Consider the following 19,477-nt stretch of genomic DNA (forward strand, 5'->3'; position numbering starts at 1 on the left):
AAGTTTCAGTTTCTGACAGTGGTGGCAGGAGGCTTGGAAGAAAGAGAATACAATGTTTGCCTCCATGATATAGAGATAGATAGAGATAGAAAATCTTCTCTCCATGATAGAGAAGCAGTGTGGCTCAGTGGAAAGAGCCTGGGCCAGGGAGTCAGAGGTCATGGGTTCGAATCCGGATCCCCCACTTGTCAGCTGTGTGACTGTGGGCAAGTCACTTAACTTCTCTGTGCCTAGGTGACCTAATCTGGAAAATGGGGATTAAGACTGTGAGCCTCACGTGGGACTACCTGATTACCTTGTATCTCCCCGAGCACTTAGAACAGTGCTCTGCACATAGTAAGTGCTTAACAAATACCAACATTATTATTATGATATAGAAAATGTAGGCACAGAAAAGCAAAGGAGTAAAGCCAGGGAGTCTGAATAATTCCTTAAAACAAATATTGTACATAATTTTCTGTGACTGTGCTGAATTGTGAATTCAAGACAATTGAAGTGTGAACGCAAAAGCATACTACTTTGTCCCTCAAAATACTCAGATTAAATTTTTTTTAAAAAAGATACCCATACCTGCAAGACTGATGTCTGATTTCAATCTTGCCCTTATGCATTAGCAAATTAAAGCTTTGCTGTATTTTAGTAGTAGAGCCAATAATATATATTTGTTTTCCAAATAATCTAGGCATTCTAATAAAGGAGCACACTCATGATCTGGGCTAGTGGACATAGAAATTTCCCTTGATATTTAGTGTAAGAATTGTTTGAGACTTTCAGGGAATGAACAGGATTATGAGGGATATTTCACCAGTCTTGGCTAAATATTACATTAGATTTGGGAGTTTAGTCATTCATTATGGCTCTAATTGCAGTGGTGAATTTATTTCTAGAAAGATTTGGGCCAATTTTGAAATTCAATCAGTTTTCATGAAACAATGTTCACAACAATTCTGAATAGGCAAAGAAAGCATTAACTGGGTGTTTTATTTAGCTTTCAATGTGGGTATTCGAAAAGTTGAAAAATATCCTCATAAAATGCAGATTTTTCACTGTCTGAAAAATAAAGTGAAGTCATAATCCACGTGTAAGCTCACTGTGGGAAAGGAATCCTTCCACCAACTCTGCCCTACTGTACTCTCCAAGCACTTATTACAGTGCTCTGCACAGAATAAACACCTCTCAGGGTTGCACCTGGAGAGTTTCCAGTACTCTACCAGTCTCAACTATGGGAGGGAGAGTCAAGGAGAGGCCTACCCATTCCATTCCTATCTTGGGCACTGGCTAGCAAGTGGAAGGCAATTTGCTACAAGTCAAAACTCACCCTGTGCAGGGCAGCAGCGGCATAGGAGAGAGTTGAGGGCAGAGACTCAGGTTTACTGTGTGGAAGGCGACAACGGTAAACCACTTCCATATTTTTATCAAGAAAACTTTATGGATACACTACCAGAAGAATTGCAGATGGAGAGCAAGGTGGTCAGGGAGAGATGTGTTTGTGGTGTCGCTATGGGTCGGAAATGACCTGACGTCATAAGACAAGTGCAGAGTAAGCCCTCAATAAATACAATTGATAAAATGACTTCATCAGACTAATAGATGGAAATAATAATACAAATCAAGGCAGTTTTATCTTCGTTAAAAATCGCTTTTGAGTTAGGATTGCCTAAAGGTTACAGCGTTGAGTTTGGGGTCAAGAGATCTTTTTATTCCAAACTATGTTGCCGAATCTTATGTAGTAATAGTATTTATTGAATACCTATTGTCTCTAATAAACTGTACTACGTACTTGGGGAAGTACAACAGAAATTATAAATTTCCTGCCCACAATCAATTCATCAGTGATATTTACTGAGCAGTTGCTTTGTGCAGAGCACTGAACTAAGTGCTTGGAGAGTACAACAGAGTTGGTTAAAACATTCACTGCCCACGACGAGCTTACAGTCTAGTGGGGGAGACAGGCATTAGTATGAATTATTGATATTGCATAAACACTGTGGGGCTGAGGGTGTGGTGAATATCAACTGGCCAAAGGACACAGCTCTCAGACGCATATACTCTGATGGGAGAGACAGACATAAAAGTTTTCACAAATAGATGGATCAGAATAATTGGGTCTACTACTGAATACATATTCATATGCAAGCATTTAGGAAGGGCATAAATGTGAGTGCTAGAGGTCATTTGAGTTGCTCTGATTCTGGGTGATTAAAAAGCAAGACAATCAAGCTTCTGTGTATTTAATGTCTCCATCTGTAAAGTGGAGATGATGCATTCCACTTCACAATCGTTGTTCACAGAGGGTCTTAGAAGGTTATCTGTGGATTTTCAAAGCAAATTGAGAATCTTGGAAAAAAGATGGAAAGAGGGTATTCTGCAACTCTAACAACAGATTGCAAGGGAAAATGTAGTTCTTTAAGGGACAAATTCTTTCTTTAGAAGCTTCTGAAGACTCTTACACCAACTAAGACTTCATCACTGCCCTTTTTCCTGGTCTATGTTTGATGACTAATGTCTGCTCATCTTAACAATAATTTAAATTTCTGGAGGGCGGGAAAATGTCTCTTCATTGTATTCCCAAGTGCTAAACACTGTGCTCCAAATACGGTGGGCCTATAACGCTATTCCTAATAATAGCGGTATTTATTAAGTACTTATTATGTGGCAAGTATTGGGGTTGATCCAAGCAGATCAGACTCAATCACTGTTCTACTTGGACCTCAAAGTCTGGGGGTGGGAGAACAGGAATTTTCAATCCCATTTTACAAATAAGGATATTGAGGCACAGAGAAGTGACATAACTGGCCCTAAGTCACACAGCAGACAAGTGGCAGAGCTGGATTTAGAACTCGGGTCTCCTGTGCTCTTTCCACAAGGTCAAGATTCACCTGAATAAATCCTGCTACTGCTGGTGATACTCTGAGGGAGCTCTGGAAAGAAACTATTAGCTCTCCTTCTGAAATCACATCTCCTCCAGGAGGGCTTCTCTCTCTCTCTCTCTCTTTTTTTTTTTTAGGTATTTGTTAAGCACTTTCTGTGTGTCAAACACTCTATCCACTAGGCCACGCTGTTTCACTTGTGCAACGAAAGGTACAAGGGGTCACACTTCTCAGCATCAATGTTCACAAGTCTCCAATTTCTAAATGGGAGATATGTTTCATCAATCTTCTCTGGCCAGTATGTACCTCTCTGTTGTATTGTACTTGCCAGAGTTCTTAGTACAGTCCTCTGCACAGAGCAAGTGCTCAATACGTACCACGGATTGATTCAATAAACTGATGCAGCTCTGGATCAAGAGTAGGGTAGAAGCCAGCAAGAGGCTGACTATGCCTCAAAATACCCAATTTTCAAATGGATGGGTATATGTAAAGAATGTATTTACATATATCCATCCTTTTGAAAACTGGATATATATACATCATAAATATATATTAAATATAGATATATTGGGATAATCTGAAGGATGTTAAATAAACATTGTAGAATTGAACCTATGTCAAATATTCATTTTTCTTCTTAATAAAGCTCTTTGTGGGCAGGAAACACGCCTACCAACTCTATTATACTTGCCCAAGCACTTAGTACAGTGTTCTGTACACAGTAAGCACTGACTGATTGATTGATGTTACATAGAAATATCATTTCAAGTAAAAATAAATTAAAAAAAAGAATGATGCAAGCACCTCGTATTTCAAATCATAAGAAAAGGGAAAAGTTCATTATTAATACTAGTTTTTTTCTAAGGCATAAAAGCTTAGGTATGTCTTCTCTGCTTTACTGTAACAAAATAAACATTACATTGCTGCATTTCCAAGATAACTAGGCATTTCTAATATACAGACACCATCAGTGGAAAATTATTGATTAAAAAAAAATCATCCCAGAATTTCTTAGAAATGGAAGTCAAGGTCTCCTTTAAATTTCTTAGTCTTTGTTTACCTCCCAGAAACAAGCATCTGCAAGAATACTTATAAATGAAGAAAAATCACTGCTTCATGTACAATAAAATTTGGAAAGAATAATAAAATAACTTGTCTCTAAACATACTGCCAATTTTATTTTTGAGGAAAAAAATATGTTTTTTTTAAAAATAGTTTTGGAACAGACTTGGTGTTTAGCTTTTAAGATGTTCCAACAGGAATAGCAGATTTCTCAAATGACCACGAGTGCATTTATTACATAGATGTAAAATATAGGTCACTAAGAACAAGAACAGTCATGCATTCTAAACTCTGAGGTCAGTGATCATTTCTATTTAGTTTATTGTACTCTAACAAGTTCTCCTCTCCCTGAGGTCAGCGATCATTTCTACTTACTTTATTGTACTCTCCCAAGTGCTTAGTAGAAATTATCATGGCATTTTTAAACACTATGTGACAAGCACTGTACTAGGCACTGAGGTAGATACAAAATAATCAAGTCTGACACATCCCCATACTGGACTCTCAATCTAAGTAGGAGGTAGAATTGGGATCTGATCCTCCTTTCACAGTTGAAGGAACTAAGGCTCAGAGAAGTTAAATGACTTGTTCAAGGTCACACAGTAAGCAAATGGCAGCAGTGGGATGAGAACAGTCTGCACACAGTAAGCACTCAGTAAATATGAGCGCCTCAATCAAGTAATTCAATCAGTCAAATATGCTTGCTTGTGTCTATTTACAAGATTTGGGCTTTGATGACAAGATAATCTGCACTGTGGGATGTTCATTTATTTGCTTTAACTTGAACATATGATACACCGGGAAAAAACAATGTAACATTGTAGGAGTAAAGATCTGCTTCAAAATTACTTCACAGGCCAGTTACTTGATTTATTTTACCTACTAATTACATATAAAATATCTTGAAGAACTAAAAGAGATGATACATGTGAAGCTCAAGAATTGGGCTTCTGCTGAACTTCCTAGGCACTTAGAGCCGGGCATTGCATTCAATAAATACTCAACAAACACTTTTATTACTACTATGAAATCTTGGAAAAACTGTGCGAGAGAAATTCAAAGCAAAAAGCATTACTATCATTTCACAGAATTCCACTGTGAAGGAGAGCATCCAAGAATTGAGTGTCAAGGTTACAGAGTACAACCAAGACAGAAATAATTCTATCAGACCCCATACATTAGCCTTGCAGATTTGGTTATCCTGAAGTAATATCTTTTTTCCACAGAAGGAAAAAGTTCATACTTATGCCATCCAGGACAGAAGATATGAAGGTACTTTAATGACCCTAGCCATTCATTTCACAGACTTCAAATCTCTGGTCACCAGGTGCTTATCTCAGAAACAAAGGTACCAAAATTCGGGGTACAATCAATGGGATTTAATGTGGTTGACTCAGTTACAAGTAAGGAGCTTTCCCAAGTATTTATTCAATCATATTTATTGAGGGCTTGCTGGGTGCAGGACACTGTACTGAGCGCTTAGTAATCCACTTGTCTTTTCCCCTAATACTCCTTGATGCCTGGATCTGAGTGACTTCAAAGAGAGATTCTAGGAACGTGAGGCAGCTGGCTGAGTTGGGAGGTTACGGCAGGGTGGAGTTGAAGCTGCAGGAGTGGAAAAAAAATTCAACCTCCTTTCTAGGGTGCTCTTTATGTCAGTTTCCACCTACTCATTTCAGATCCAGAAGGGCTCAACTAGTGCTATCTGTACCTAGGGGGGTTATATGTGCTCAGGACTTATTATACAACTGGATCTATCCTATCATCCATTAATACTTTCTCCTCATCTGTCAGTCCCATGGTGGTGGAGAGAGGCAAATCTTCCAAAGACACTTTGTTAGTCGGTCCTCCCCATTGAGACCAGGAACCATTTGAACATGATTTAAGAGTCAATCAAGTTTACACTCCTGACACTTTAAATTGTTTTTGGAAAGGTACACACTGGTGTCTGAAAAGTAGTTTTTCCACCAGCGGTTTCTATTGGGGTTACACAACTTCTGTTATGCAGCAATGTTGATCTCTTAAAGCATCCCTAAATGACAGGAGTCAGACAACATCTTTGGGAGCTGAGGGGAATTCCCTTTGAATCAGGATCCCAGAGTAAGGACCTTTATTTAACCTTAAGTGAAACTGGACAGAAGTAATACATGGTGCTCTTACCTTACAAGAAGCAGCGTGTCTTAGTAGACAGAGCATAGGATTGGGCGTCGGAGGATCTGGTTCTAAAACTGGCTCTGCCAAACTACTTGCTGTGCGACCTTGGGGAAGTCACTATGTCTCAGTTACCTTATCTGTAAAATGGGTATTACATCCTACTTTCTCCAACTTTGACTGTGAGCCCACGTGAGACAGAGAATGTTTCTCACCTGATAAACTTGTATCTACCCCAGTGCTTGGAAAACAGTGCTTGAAACATAGTAATTGCTTACCAAATATTTAAAAAAAAACCCAAAAACTTCACTGAGGGGATCTGAGGTGATCTGACATCTTCCAATCTTACTATTAAAGTCCTTAATATGTAACTTTAAAAAACACTACCTTCACCCTAACATTTCCTAACATACTGCATATAATAACTTCTGCTCCACAATTTTTATGGTGTATTTGTGAAGTGTTTTCTATGTTCCAGTTACTGCAATAAGTGTTGGGATAGATCCAAGCTAATCAGGTGGGACACAGTCCATGTCCCGCAAATGGCTAAGTTTTAACCCCCATTTTACAGATGAAGTAACAGGCACGGAGAAGTTAAGTGACTTGTCCAAGGTCACACAGCAGATAAGTGGTGGAGCCGGAATCAGAACCCAGGTCCTTTTGACTCCCAGGCCCTTACTCTATCCACTTGACCACACTGCTTCTCAGAGTGCGTATGTACTCATTCTTTGCTATTTTGGGGGCTTTCCATTTAAAAATGCCTCCCTCCCTCCCTCTCTCTCTGTGCTTATTTACTTCAAGTCTCTGCTCAAAGAAAAATGTCCCACTTATAATTGCTGCTGATGTATCTCAACAGTTTGATATAATATCTGCTTTAGACTCTGCTTCACGATACTTCACTATAGGTAACTTTAAAAAAAATATTTTGCATTCTCTACTTGCAAGCGGCACTCTTTCCCAGATAGGAGCTGCATGGATACTATGTTATTGTCCATATTCCTTTGGGAATCATAAGATACCCGTGACCAGTTGAGAGGAGCGAAACACATTCTGTCCTCTGCTTAAAATGGAGTTTTCTTCAAAGATGTCTTTATTTTTCAATTTGGGACAAATACCCCCAAAAGTAGTCACAGAGGAAGTCTCTAGCTATACATCTCAGCTTGAAATTAGTGCTCCTTCACAACCAGATGACTTCTCTAACTCCAAAAGCTTCTCAAAACTCTAAAAAAAACCATGAGCATCTTCACTCTACACCACTCAGGGACTTAAGAGTGTCTTTGATAGCCCAGGCAATGACAAATTGTAATTTTTTCTTCAGCTTGACCAGATCTTTTTTCTAAAAGAAATGTTCTATTCATGTTTCCTTGCTCCTTAAGAACCTCCAGTGGTTACCCATCCACCTCCACATCAAAAAGAAACTTGTTACAATTAGCTTTAAAGCACTCAATCACCTTGCCTGCTCCTATCTTATCGCATTCATTTCCTACTGCAATCCAAAACTTTAACTTCACTCCTTTAAAACCGAACTATAACTGTATCTCAATCTCATCCATCTCGCTGACTATTCTCTGCCCATGCCTGGCCTTTGGCCTGGATCTCCCTCCCCCTTTTTATCTGACAAATCACTCCCGTAACCTTCAAAACCTTATTAAAATCATATCTTCTCCTAGAGACCTTCCCCAAGGAAAATCCTCATTTCTCCTCCTAACTCTCCCTTCAGTGAAGCCATTGCACTTGGGTTAGTAATCTTTATCCATCCCATTCTCAACCACTTAGGTACAAATCCACAATTCATTTTAATGTGTCTTCCCCTCTATGCTATAAACTCCTTGAGGGCAGGAAAATGCCTACCAACTCTGTTATTCTGTACTTTCACAAGCACTTCCTACAGTGCTCTACACCCACGACATGCTCAATAAATAGGATTGATTTATTATTGATATAAAAGTACTCTGGCAAACAATTGCGCTTTTGTCTTCTCAAAGATTCCATTGAAAGGGAGTGAAATTGAACCTTATAATTTTTTAAATTTTCATTTTGTCTCTCGATAACAGTGGCTTTCAAAGATGTATCAAACAATATCCCTGCCAAGTGATGGCATTAGTACTTCTGTGAGCAAATCTGTAGATTTCTTGTACTAAATTGGGATGCATTTTTTAAAATGGTTTTGTTTATAAGGTTGAAATGTTGTCAATCATGAGGGAAACCAGATCTAAAATATTAGTCTTGTTTACCCAGCAAAATCCCAGTCAGGAGAGATAGGCACTTAATCTGCATGCAACAAGCCTTCAGGCATAGTCCCATGCCAGAAGTTTCTTCAGGTAAATTATTTTACAACACTCAATTGACCCAAGCAAACATAAATGGAATTAACTACAATGAACAGAACCGAGAAGCTTTTGGACAATCCACAATTCTAGTTCAACTAGTCATCCAGAGGATCTTTGATTTTGTATGGACCATCACCCCTTGGGAAAGAAAAAAAATAAAATTTCCATGAATATAAAGGATTGAGATGGATTCACAGGTGAGTTTCTTCACAGAGAGCATGATGGAACATTGGAACAAAATGGAGAAAGAGGTAGGGAAATTTCTTATTCTGGTTGACTTCAAATCTTGGATGGACCCTCAACTTGGAACTCATGCCTCTGGGATCTTCCTGAAGTCAGGGTTTGGACAAGACAACCACTCAAGTGGTCCGTGACAGGGGGACATTTTCCATAGAGGTACTTGATTGACACAGATTTGTCTAGGAGTCCCCTCAATTCCATGAATCCTGAGGCAAAGGAGTTGAACTACAATCCAACACAGCCCTGCCTCCTCCCTGCCCTGTCAAATGATGCAATAATAATAATTATAATAAGAATGGTATTTGTTAAGCACTTACTAAGTGCCAAGCCCTGCTCTATGCACTGGGGTAGATATAAGGCAATCAGGTTGTCCCACGTGGGTCTCACAGTCTTAATCCCCATTTCACAGATCAGGTAACTGAGGCAAGAGAAGTGAAGTGGCTTGCCCAAGGTCACACAGGAGAGAAGATGTGGAGCCAGAATTAGAACCCATGTCCTCTGACTCCCAAGCCCATCCTCTTTTCACTAAGCCAGGCTGCTTCTCTGATCTGACGCCCTGCAGCCATGATGGAGTCAGCCCAGGCAGTGCTTCTTGGGAGCTGGCAAGGAGCCCAAAGGATTCACTTGCTTCATTTTGAGAAAAAGAAAGGAAACACGAGGCTTCTCAGGATCTGGAGAGGAAGTGCAGATGCTTTCCTACTATCCCTGGTCCAGCACCATTAAAGTGGAAACTGTGCACTTGCCCCTTCATTCACGCAGCCACTCCAGCTCCTCTCTATACAGTGGTTCAGCGGGGGTAATGGCACACATTCCCCCTTCACCCACACATGCTTTGGGTCTGGAGTCTGTTCCCCACTTGCATGACCCTTCCTTCTCTGGAAAGTCCTACCTCCCTCTTCCCTGGGGCCACCTCCTCCTTGGAAGATTGGGCGACTTCAAAATTGAGACTATGAGGTGATTGACCAGTAGCCATTAAAAAACACTTGTTCACCATATCAGCTTGAGGGATTTCGGGGAATTAACATTTCAGAACGCAAAATGCACCAACCCAAACCATCACGAAACCCGTTTGAGGTCATCTTGGTCTAATGATCTTACGGATCTTTTGTAGACATAACCCATAAGTATGTGAATCTTGCCCATATTTTATTCAAGTTCAATTTCAACATGAAATAATTATAATAATTATGATATTATAAACCATGAGCCAGGCATTGTACTAAGCACTGTGCTGTATACAAGTAAATCGAGTTGGACAGTTCCTGCCCCACATGGGTCTTAATTCCCATTTTACAGATGAGAGAACTGAAGCCCAGAAGTGTCCAGAATTCCCCAAGGTTATTCAGCAGGTAAGCAGGAGAGCCAGAATTAGAACCCATGACCTTCTGACTCCCAGGCCCAGGTTCTATCCACTATACCATGCTGCTTCTAAGGAGACAAATGAGACCGAGCCCCCATGTAACTTCCATGTGTTATCACAGAGCACCATTCATTCATTCATTCAATTGTATTTATGGAGTACTGGAGAGAGTACAATAAAGCACTACACAGACATACCCTGCCCACAACAAGCACCATGACAAGGTCAGGGATTCTGGGAGTGAAGAAGAATTTGGGACAAATCCATGCCCTTGAGATGATAGGTCAAAGCCATCAAACACGGATAAGATGTTAATAACTTTCAGTCACAGCTAATTTGGGTCAGGTTGGAATTTCCCAATGCAAGCTAAAAGGCTTTCTCTACCTGCCATTTCCAGTCCCCTGATACACCAATGCCCTTCAGTGTATTTCACAGTTTATTCATTGTGAGAAGTGCCTCTTTCCCATTGAACTTTCATATTACCAGACTGAGAAAAATGGGCAGTTTTCCTTTCATTTCACAGTTGCTATCTAAGTACTTCTCACCATGAGAAAGTTCCAACTACCACTCTGAGCTAAATAGATGATTTCTTTTAATGCTAACCCTGACCTGTTCTAAAGGTGAAAAGTTATTTTTTTTAAATGAATAAGCAGAGCTACCTCTTTAGATAGAGCTAGAAGTCCAAAATAACTTCTGATAGGGCCATCGGGACTCTTAGGGACCCATTCACATTTCTTCTTTTCCTTTAGGGTCTGGAAGAGTAGGTGAAATACTTGAAATCTTTGATAAGAATCAGGCATGTAAAAAAAATAATAATTTGGTAAAACTAAAATCAGCCAGCAAGAAAAATACAAAAAATTGAATTTTCTCATTGGTTCATAATGCTTCTGTAAATTTAAGTGGTATTGTTTAACGATTCAATAAAACTTCAGTGTCCCAGCACTCCTGGCCCACCTTGGAAATTCCAATTTGGGGTAAAAGGAGCTCATAGCCCACCTACCACAATGAGCAGGAAACTGTTCTAATACAAAGAAGTAGTTGAATTTTTAAAGAACCTTGGGTTATACAAAAATCTCTTCAGAATCTACTCAAGCCTTGACCACATGCCTATGGAAAACCATTTCTTCCAGCACGGCATCTTACTTGAGACAATTTACAATCCTGTTTAATCCCGACAGACACACCATGTCGGAAGAATGTTTCCCAACAGTTTTCTATCCAAATCATGTAATGAAAGAATGTGCCTTACTAGAACTGACTGCATATTTGAGCCCTGCTTCTGGGCCCTAGTAAAGTTAAATGTCATTTCCTCCTTTTTCTTCAAAAGTTATCTTAGAGAGTCCTAGCAGATAGGGAAGCAGTAAGGAGTTTGCCAATCTGATTACCTAGCAGATGAGATGACCCTCTGGCCACAGTTTTAGTGGCTGGTAGTTGGATGGGATTTCTAGTAAGAACTTACTATGCTCCAGGCACTATACTATGCACTGAGGTAGTCCATATCCCACAGTGGACTCACTGGCTTTATCCCCATTTTACACATGAGGTAACTGAGGCCCAGAGCAGTTATGTGATTTGCCCCAGGTCATACAGCAGACAAGTGGCAGAGCTGGGACTAGAACTCAGATTCTTCGGACACCCAGGCCCGTGCTCTATCCGCTTGGCCATGCTGCTTCTTACGCTACTTTGCATACAGAAATAAGTGCTAAATTAACACCATCGTTTGAGTGACCAGGGTTCAATTCTTAGATTGTAATTTAACTCATATGAGATCACCTTCCCCTCCATACTGCTGCTTAGAAGCTTCCCCAGGCTAAGGAGTTTCTGCACAATCCTTATTCCAGGCTTTCACAGGCCCCTTGGGAAATGATGCGGTGCTTCTGACTGGGCCAGCCTGCCTTAGTTTACCCACTGGGGCCTTCAATTCCTCCGACAATACTTTTCCTTTCCCTCAGATTTGACCAGTGCATTTTACAAAAGCTGGTATGGGGAGAATTTTGAACTTTCGAAAGATAGATTTAAGAGCTTTATGCCATCAAAAGCACCACAAAATAGAATTTTTCTACAGATGCCAAAGGATTTTGCAAATGCCAATTTTCACAGATCTTTTTGGGAAACATAACAGAACAGCTGTCCAAGTATAGAGAACAAAACATTTTTTTGAAAAAAATTCAAAACAAACTTGTTATACCATCTATTAATCACTTTGTTTTTCATTTTTTAAGTGCTATAAATGCCCCTAAACTTAAAACATTATTCTTGCTTTGATCACCTGACAGAATTCATTGAGTGCTGGAAAATAATAATAATAATAATAATGGTATTTGGTAAGAGCTTACTAAGAGTGGAGTCCTGTACTGAACATTAAAAAGAAAGATATTGGTGCTAATACCGATTGAGTGTCTAATCCACAAGAGGTCCATAACTTAAAGGTCATCGAGACATTTATAAAATAGAAGCAGGAGGAGGGAGGCTGCCCTGAAAGTTGAAGACCTTTCCCCAGTCCTCTGCCCCCTCTGGATTCAGAAGCTTCAGCTATGGTAACAGTAGAATTAGCAGTAGAAATGGTAGTAATTGCATTGACTCTGTGTTTACTCAGTCCAGCACTGTACTAAGCTCAGAGAAAGAAAAAGAAAACATAGTTAAAATAATGTCCCTCCCAGCCTTTCACCCTCATCCAGCCTCTGGCCTGGAATGCCTTTCCTCTTCATCTCCAACAGACGATTAGATTTCCCTCCGTCAAAGCCTTATTGACGGCCCACCTCCTCCAGGAGGCCTTTCCCTGATTATGCCCTCATTTCCTCTTTGTCCACTCCCTTCTACGTCACCCTTCTTGGCTCCTTTCTATACCCCTCCCTCAGCCACAACACATTTTATATACGTGCCTGTCTCCTCCTTTAGATTCATTCATTCATTCAATAGTATTTATTGAGCGCTTACTATGTGCAGAGCACTGTACTAAGCGCTTGGGATGAACAAGTCGGCAACAGATAGAGACAGTCCCTGCCGTTTGACGGGCTTACAGTCTAATCGGGGGAGACGGACAGACAAGAACAATGGCAATAAATAGAGTCAAGGGGAAGAACATCTCGTAAAAACAATGGCAACTAAATAGAATCGAGGCGATGTACAATTCATTAACAAAATAAATAGGGTAACGAAAATATATACAGTTGAGCGGACGAGTACAGTGCTGTGGGGATGGGAAGGGAGAGGTGGAGAAGCAGAGGGAAAAGGGGAAAAAGAGGGTTAAGCTGTGGAGAGGTAAAGGGGGGATGGCAGAGGGAGTAGAGGGAGAAGAGGAGCTCAGTCTGGGAACGCCTCTTGGAGGAGGTGAGTTTTAAGTAGGGTTTTGAAGAGGGAAGAGAATCAGTTTGGCGGAAGTGAGGAGGGAGGGCGTTCCAGGACCGCGGGAGGACGTGACCCAGGGGTCGACGGCGGGATAGGCGAGACCGAGGGATGGTGAGGAGGTGGGCGGCAGAGGAGCGGAGCGTGCGGGGTGGGCGGTAGAAAGAGAGAAGGGAGGAGAGGTAGGAAGGGGCAAGGTGATGGAGAGCCTTGAAGCCTAGAGTGAGGAGTTTTTGTTTGGAGCGGAGGTTGATAGGCAACCACTGGAGTTGTTTAAGAAGGGGAGTGACATGCCCAGATCGTTTCTGCAGGAAGATGAGCCGGGCAGCGGAGTGAAGAATAGACTGGAGCGGGGCGAGAGAGGAGGAAGGGAGGTCAGAGAGAAGGCTGACACAGTAGTCTAGCCGGGATATAACAAGAGCCCGTAACAGTAAGGTAGCCGTTTGGGTGGAGAGGAAAGGGCGGATCTTGGCGATATTGTAGAGGTGAAACCGGCAGGTCTTGGTAATGGATAGGATGCGTGGGGTGAACGAGAGAGACGAGTCAAGGATGACACCGAGATTGCGGGCCTGAGAGACGGGAAGGATGGTCGTGCCATCCACGGTGATAGAGAAGTCTGGGAGAGGACCGGGTTTGGGAGGGAAGATGAGGAGCTCAGTCTTGCTCATGTTGAGTTTTAGGTGGTGGGCCGACATCCAGGTGGAGACGTCCCGGAGGCAGGAGGAGATGCGAGCCTGAAGGGAGGGGGAGAGGACAGGGGCGGAGATGTAGATCTGCGTGTCATCTGCGTAGAGATGGTAGTCAAAGCCGTGAGAGCGAATGAGTTCACCGAGGGAGTGAGTGTAAATGGAGAACAGAAGAGGGCCAAGAACTGACCCTTGACGAACTCCAACAGTTAAAGGATGGGAGGGGGAGGAGGCTCCAGCGAAGGAGACCGAGAATGACCGGCCAGAGAGGTAAGAGGAGAACCAGGAGAGGACAGAGTCCGTGAAGCCAAGGTGAGATAAGGTATGGAGGAGGAGGGGATGGTCGACAGTGTCAAAGGCAGCAGAGAGGTCAAGGAGGATCAGAATGGAGTAGGAGCAATTGGATTTGGCAAGAAGGAAGTCATGGGTGACCTTAGAGAGAGCAGTCTCGGTAGAGTGGAGGGGACGGAAGCCAGATTGGAGGGGGTCTAGGAGAGAATGGGAGTGAGCTTGTGATTGTGAGCTTGTTGTGGGAAGGAAATGTGTCTACCAGCTCTGTTGTGTTGTACTCTTCCCAAGTGGTTATTACAGTGCTCTGCACACAGTAAGCGCTCAATAAATAAGATCAATCAATGGAATAGGTAGCTACATGAGGGAACTTGGCATCAAGGGCACCAGTTTCTGACATCTTTATCTCAGATTACAAACTATGTGTCACTATTCCGTTGGTGTTCAATCTGAAGAACTCATCCGCCAAGCCTTAGAGAATGCTCTGCACCCTAACATGTTTGGCAAGTTTTGGAGAGGGAAGACTTCAGTGCTCATGTACGCTGGAAGCTCCTTATAGACAGGGATCAAGCACTCAGTAATTTGCCCGCAAACAGTAAGCGCTCGATAAATACCACCTATTAACGCACAAAGTGGCTCCCTATGAAATTCCAGTGAAATAATTAACAGTAAATAACAGGAGAGCCATTGGTTAGATGCTTTGGGGTTTTAAAGACAATTTCCCAAGCAGAAGATAGTCATCCCATCTGTATTCATTCATTGTTTCAAACCACCTCACATGTCATTTAACATTCTCAGAGAAAAGCTATTACTATGAGCCACATATAATAGGTAATGACTACAAGAAAATATAAGAAAAGTTACTCTAAGAAAAATATATTTATACTATAAAATTATAAGAGTGGTATTTGTTAGGAACCTAAAGGTCCCTGATGGTAGGGAGTGTGCCTAGGTAGGGAGTGTGCCTAGCAGCTCTATTGTTTTGTGCCCTCTCCGGTGCTTAAAGTGACATTGATTTATTGAGAAGTACTGTACTAAACTCTGGGACAGATACAAGATGATCAGACTGGACACAGTCCTTGTTCCACATGAAGCTCATGGCTAAGGGGAAGGGAGAACAGGCATTTAATCACAATTTTACAGGTAAGGAGGCTGAGGAAAAAGAAATTATATAACTTACCCAAGGTCACATTACAGGTAAGGGGTAGAGTCACAATTAGAAGCCACTCTTCTGACTGCTGGGCCCGTGCTATTTCCACTAGGCCACACTTTATTTTCTGATAAAAATTCTTTTAAATTGAAGTAGGAGAAAGAGCTACTATTTTTATACTCTGAAGTAGAATGCTGAAATATTGTGAACCCACTCATTTGGGTTTTCACAGAAAACATTTACTCTTTGGTAAAGATTAAAATGTCAGGAGAAAGATTGGGTTAAAAAAAATACCCTGAACACACTTTTAATATAGCCTCATTAAGATATCTCCAAAATTATATTTCCAACAGATGTTCTTTCTTCTACTGCAATCTAGACATTTTCAAAACTAAGGCCAAAGAGCATTGTTTCTTTTTTTGTCCTGTTTCACAAAATAAATAGAGAATATGATCTTCAAGTTGAAACTTCGGGGCAAAACAACAAAATGAAGACGATAATTCTTATGCATGAGCAAATTATCTGCAAACTGAGCTATTTAAAGAAAACCTAAATGCATATTCTATCCTATTAGTTCTTTATAAATTTTATTGTTTTCAGCTCCAACGCAAAATTGTCTTGACTTAAATGGTTTAGTGGTAAGAGAATGACCAGAGCCTGGAAATAGGGGTACTAATCCCAGCTCTACTGTTGGCCTCCTGCATGAACCTGGGCAAGTCATTTAGCCTCTATTTTCTCATCTGTAAAATGGACATAGACACATGTGCTCTCTACCTTTCATATTAAACACGGTGTATATATACCCTTATTGTGCTCAATTCTATTAATCTTGTACCGCACATTCTGCCTCCTGCCTAAAATGCCCTCTTTCTTCATATCAGACAGGTAATTACTCTCCCCACCTTCAAAGCCTTTTTGAAGGCACATCTCCTCCAAGGTCTTCCCTGACTAAGTCCGTATTTTCTCTTCTCCCACTCCCTTCTGAATCACTCTTGCACTTGGATCTGCTCCCTTCAATCGCCTCTCCTTCAGCCCCACAGCACTTAAATACATACCCGTAATTTATTTACATTAATGTCTGTCTCCCTCCCTAGACTGTAAGCTCATTGTGGGCAGAGTAAAACTTCACAAAGCTTTTGTGCAAGGCAGGAAGCCCAGCTTCTGATTCAATCAATGGTGTTTATTGAGCACTGGGTGCAAAACACTATACTGAGCACTTAGAAGAGTGCAGTGAAATTGGTCAATGTGATCCCTGCCCTTGAGAGACCACTAATAAGTCACAGTGTTAAAGATTCTGTTGTCCTGTACCTCAGCATCGAACAGAAACCCCCTCACCATTGGATTTAAACCAATCAATCAGCTCATCCCCTTCTACCTTATATTGCTGATTTCCTACTACAACCCAACCTGCTCACTATACTTCAATATCATCTAATTGTCACCGACTAATTGCGCATGTTCCCTCCCTGGTTCAGGAGCTCCCTCTGCCTTCACCTTTACAGACTTATTCGAATTGCTAGAGGCCTTCCCCAACTAAGGTCTCATCTTCTCTACTTCCTCATTTTTCTGTGTCACCTATGTACTTGGCTCTGTACCCTTTAAGCACTTGATATTCACTCCACCTTCTCCCCCTAAGTACTTATTTATATATCCAGTTTATATAGGGAAGGAGCGTGGTGTAGTGGATAAAGCATGGGCCTGTGAGTCAGAAGGTCATGGGTTCTAATAACAACTTTGTCACATCTCTGTTATGTAACCTTGGGCAAGTCACTTAACTTCTCTGCATTTCCATTTCCTCCTCTCTAAAACGGGGATTATGACTGAGAGATCCATGAGAGGCAGGGACTGTGTCCTACCTGACCAACTTGCACTAACCCATTGCTTAGAACAGTGCTTGGCTCACAGAAGGTGCTAAATGCCAATATATATAATCACTGATGGATTGATGAGTTTATTTTGTCCTTTTTGTTTACATGTTTCCATTTAAGTTTCTGGTAAACTTTAGTATTCTGATGTCATCCATTTAATTTTCATATCCTCTCTGAGTGTCTTTAAGCTGCCTTGCTAATAATTTTGGTAATCTTACTTTGCCATTTAATATTGAATATAAGTCATAGGTAGTGGTGGTAAAATTTTTCCCTAGGGAGAGTTACCTGAATAAGCATATGTATATAATCCCCACTTGTAGTTTATTAAGTGCTTAGTATGATATGTGTTCAATAAATATCTTTGATTTGTAAATGAGTAGACTGAGTAACGAATCATTAATATTTCAGATCCTTTAGTAGTCACAAAACCATATCAGATGCCCTTCAAGCCTTTCCAATAGCTCACTCACTGTAACACAGCTATTTATCAGCCTCTCCTATATTTTTATCCACCATACATGCATAAATAATACTAAATTTGATATTGCATATGAAGTATGGGGCTGCTAAGAAAATTCTTCTCCAGTGAATCATAATTTATTGGAGGGTCTAAGAATCCACACTGTTTTTTAAGTTTTATCCATTTAATACTGTGCAAATGTATTGCAAACTATAAATATTCTTTTAGTTGTAAATCAATTCAGTAGAATGTTTCTTTTAAGAATTCAGTGATTTCCCACTTATGAATGCAACGCAAATTATGTGATTCCCTGCAAAATTAGTCACAATTAAAACTGAAGTCCATGTTCATTGAATAATAATGATGGTTGTAACATTGAGTCAAAAGTAATGTTTGTTTTTTTTAAAAAAAATTTGCTATCCTCCATAGAATAAATCCTGCTATGCTAAACTTGATGGTGAATTAATTTTTAGTCATTCCAGAATGAAAGAAAGTAGTTTATAAAAAAGAAGCATACTACAGCTCAAAAAGAAATATCTTGACAAATATGAGAATCAATTTTGACTCACCCAATCTATGACTCGGGAAGTGGGCCCTACTGGATTCAAAAGACTTGAACAGTTTGAGGAGAAGGCAAACTAAGGGCTTAACATCTTTTGAAGGTATGTGAAATGTTTATATGGTATATATGTTGATCATTTATCTTTCTTGCTCATTAATTTGGCATTCAGGCCCCAAAATTCAGTGGGTTGCTTGAATATCAGTCAGTGGCATTTACTGAGCACTTACTGTGTGCAGAGCACTGTACTAAGCACTTCATAGAGTACACCACCACAATGTTGGCAGATACACTCCCTGGCCACAATGAGCTTACATTCTAGAGGGGGAGGAAGACATTAATGGAAAAATGCACAATTTATAGTTCATAGAGTGTAGTGGATAGAGTACAGGCCTGGGTTCTAATCCCATCTCTACCACTTGTCTGCTGTGTGACCTTGGGCAAGTCATTTCACTTCTCTGGGCCTCAGTTCCCTCATCTGTAAAATGGGGTTGAGACTGTGAGCTCCATATGGGACATGGACTGTGTCCAACCCCATTTGCTTGAATCCACCCTAGCGCTTAGTATAGTGCCTGGCACATAGTAAGCACTTAAATATCACCATTATTATTATTACTCAAGTGCTGAATATAAAACCAGAAAGATTTTCTTTGGACAAGACAAACATTTCTAGGCAGATGCTGTCACATTCATATTTCTAATACCATTACTAACAGTCATTCACGTTTCAACATTCCCGTCAATTATCTTGAGACCCACCAACTATAGATTATTCCAATTCAGCTGTACCTACAAACATTCTAACGAATCCAATGTTTTAATACAAAACTGCCACACAATGGCTTAAAAAAATCAGACAGGAGACACATGAATCCAGTGGACAGAGCATGGGCCTGGGAGTCAGGAGAACTGGGTTCTAATCACAGCTCTACCACTTCTCTGCTGTGTTGATGACCTTGGTTGAATCACTTAAGATTATCTATGTCTCAATTTCCTCATCTGTAAATTGGGAATTAAAATACTAGTTCTCCCATCCTCAGATGGTGACCCAAATGTGGGACAGGTTGAGACACAACAGGATGAGTAGAGCAAGGGCTTGGCAATCAGA

At 40.8% G+C, this 19,477-nt stretch overlaps 1 non-coding gene across 1 annotated transcript; it reads left to right on the forward strand.

Annotated features, from left to right (window-relative positions):
* The first annotated feature begins 1,170 nt into the window (after positions 1 to 1,170).
* Positions 1,171 to 1,308, forward strand: LOC114813519. The gene has a single exon (XR_003761236.1). It is a non-coding gene; the product is annotated as a small nucleolar RNA SNORA7 (small nucleolar RNA).
* Positions 1,309 to 19,477: the final 18,169 nt, after the last annotated feature.

This window comes from Ornithorhynchus anatinus, chromosome 7, assembly GCF_004115215.2.
Source record: "Ornithorhynchus anatinus isolate Pmale09 chromosome 7, mOrnAna1.pri.v4, whole genome shotgun sequence".
Lineage (NCBI taxonomy): Eukaryota > Metazoa > Chordata > Mammalia > Monotremata > Ornithorhynchidae > Ornithorhynchus > Ornithorhynchus anatinus.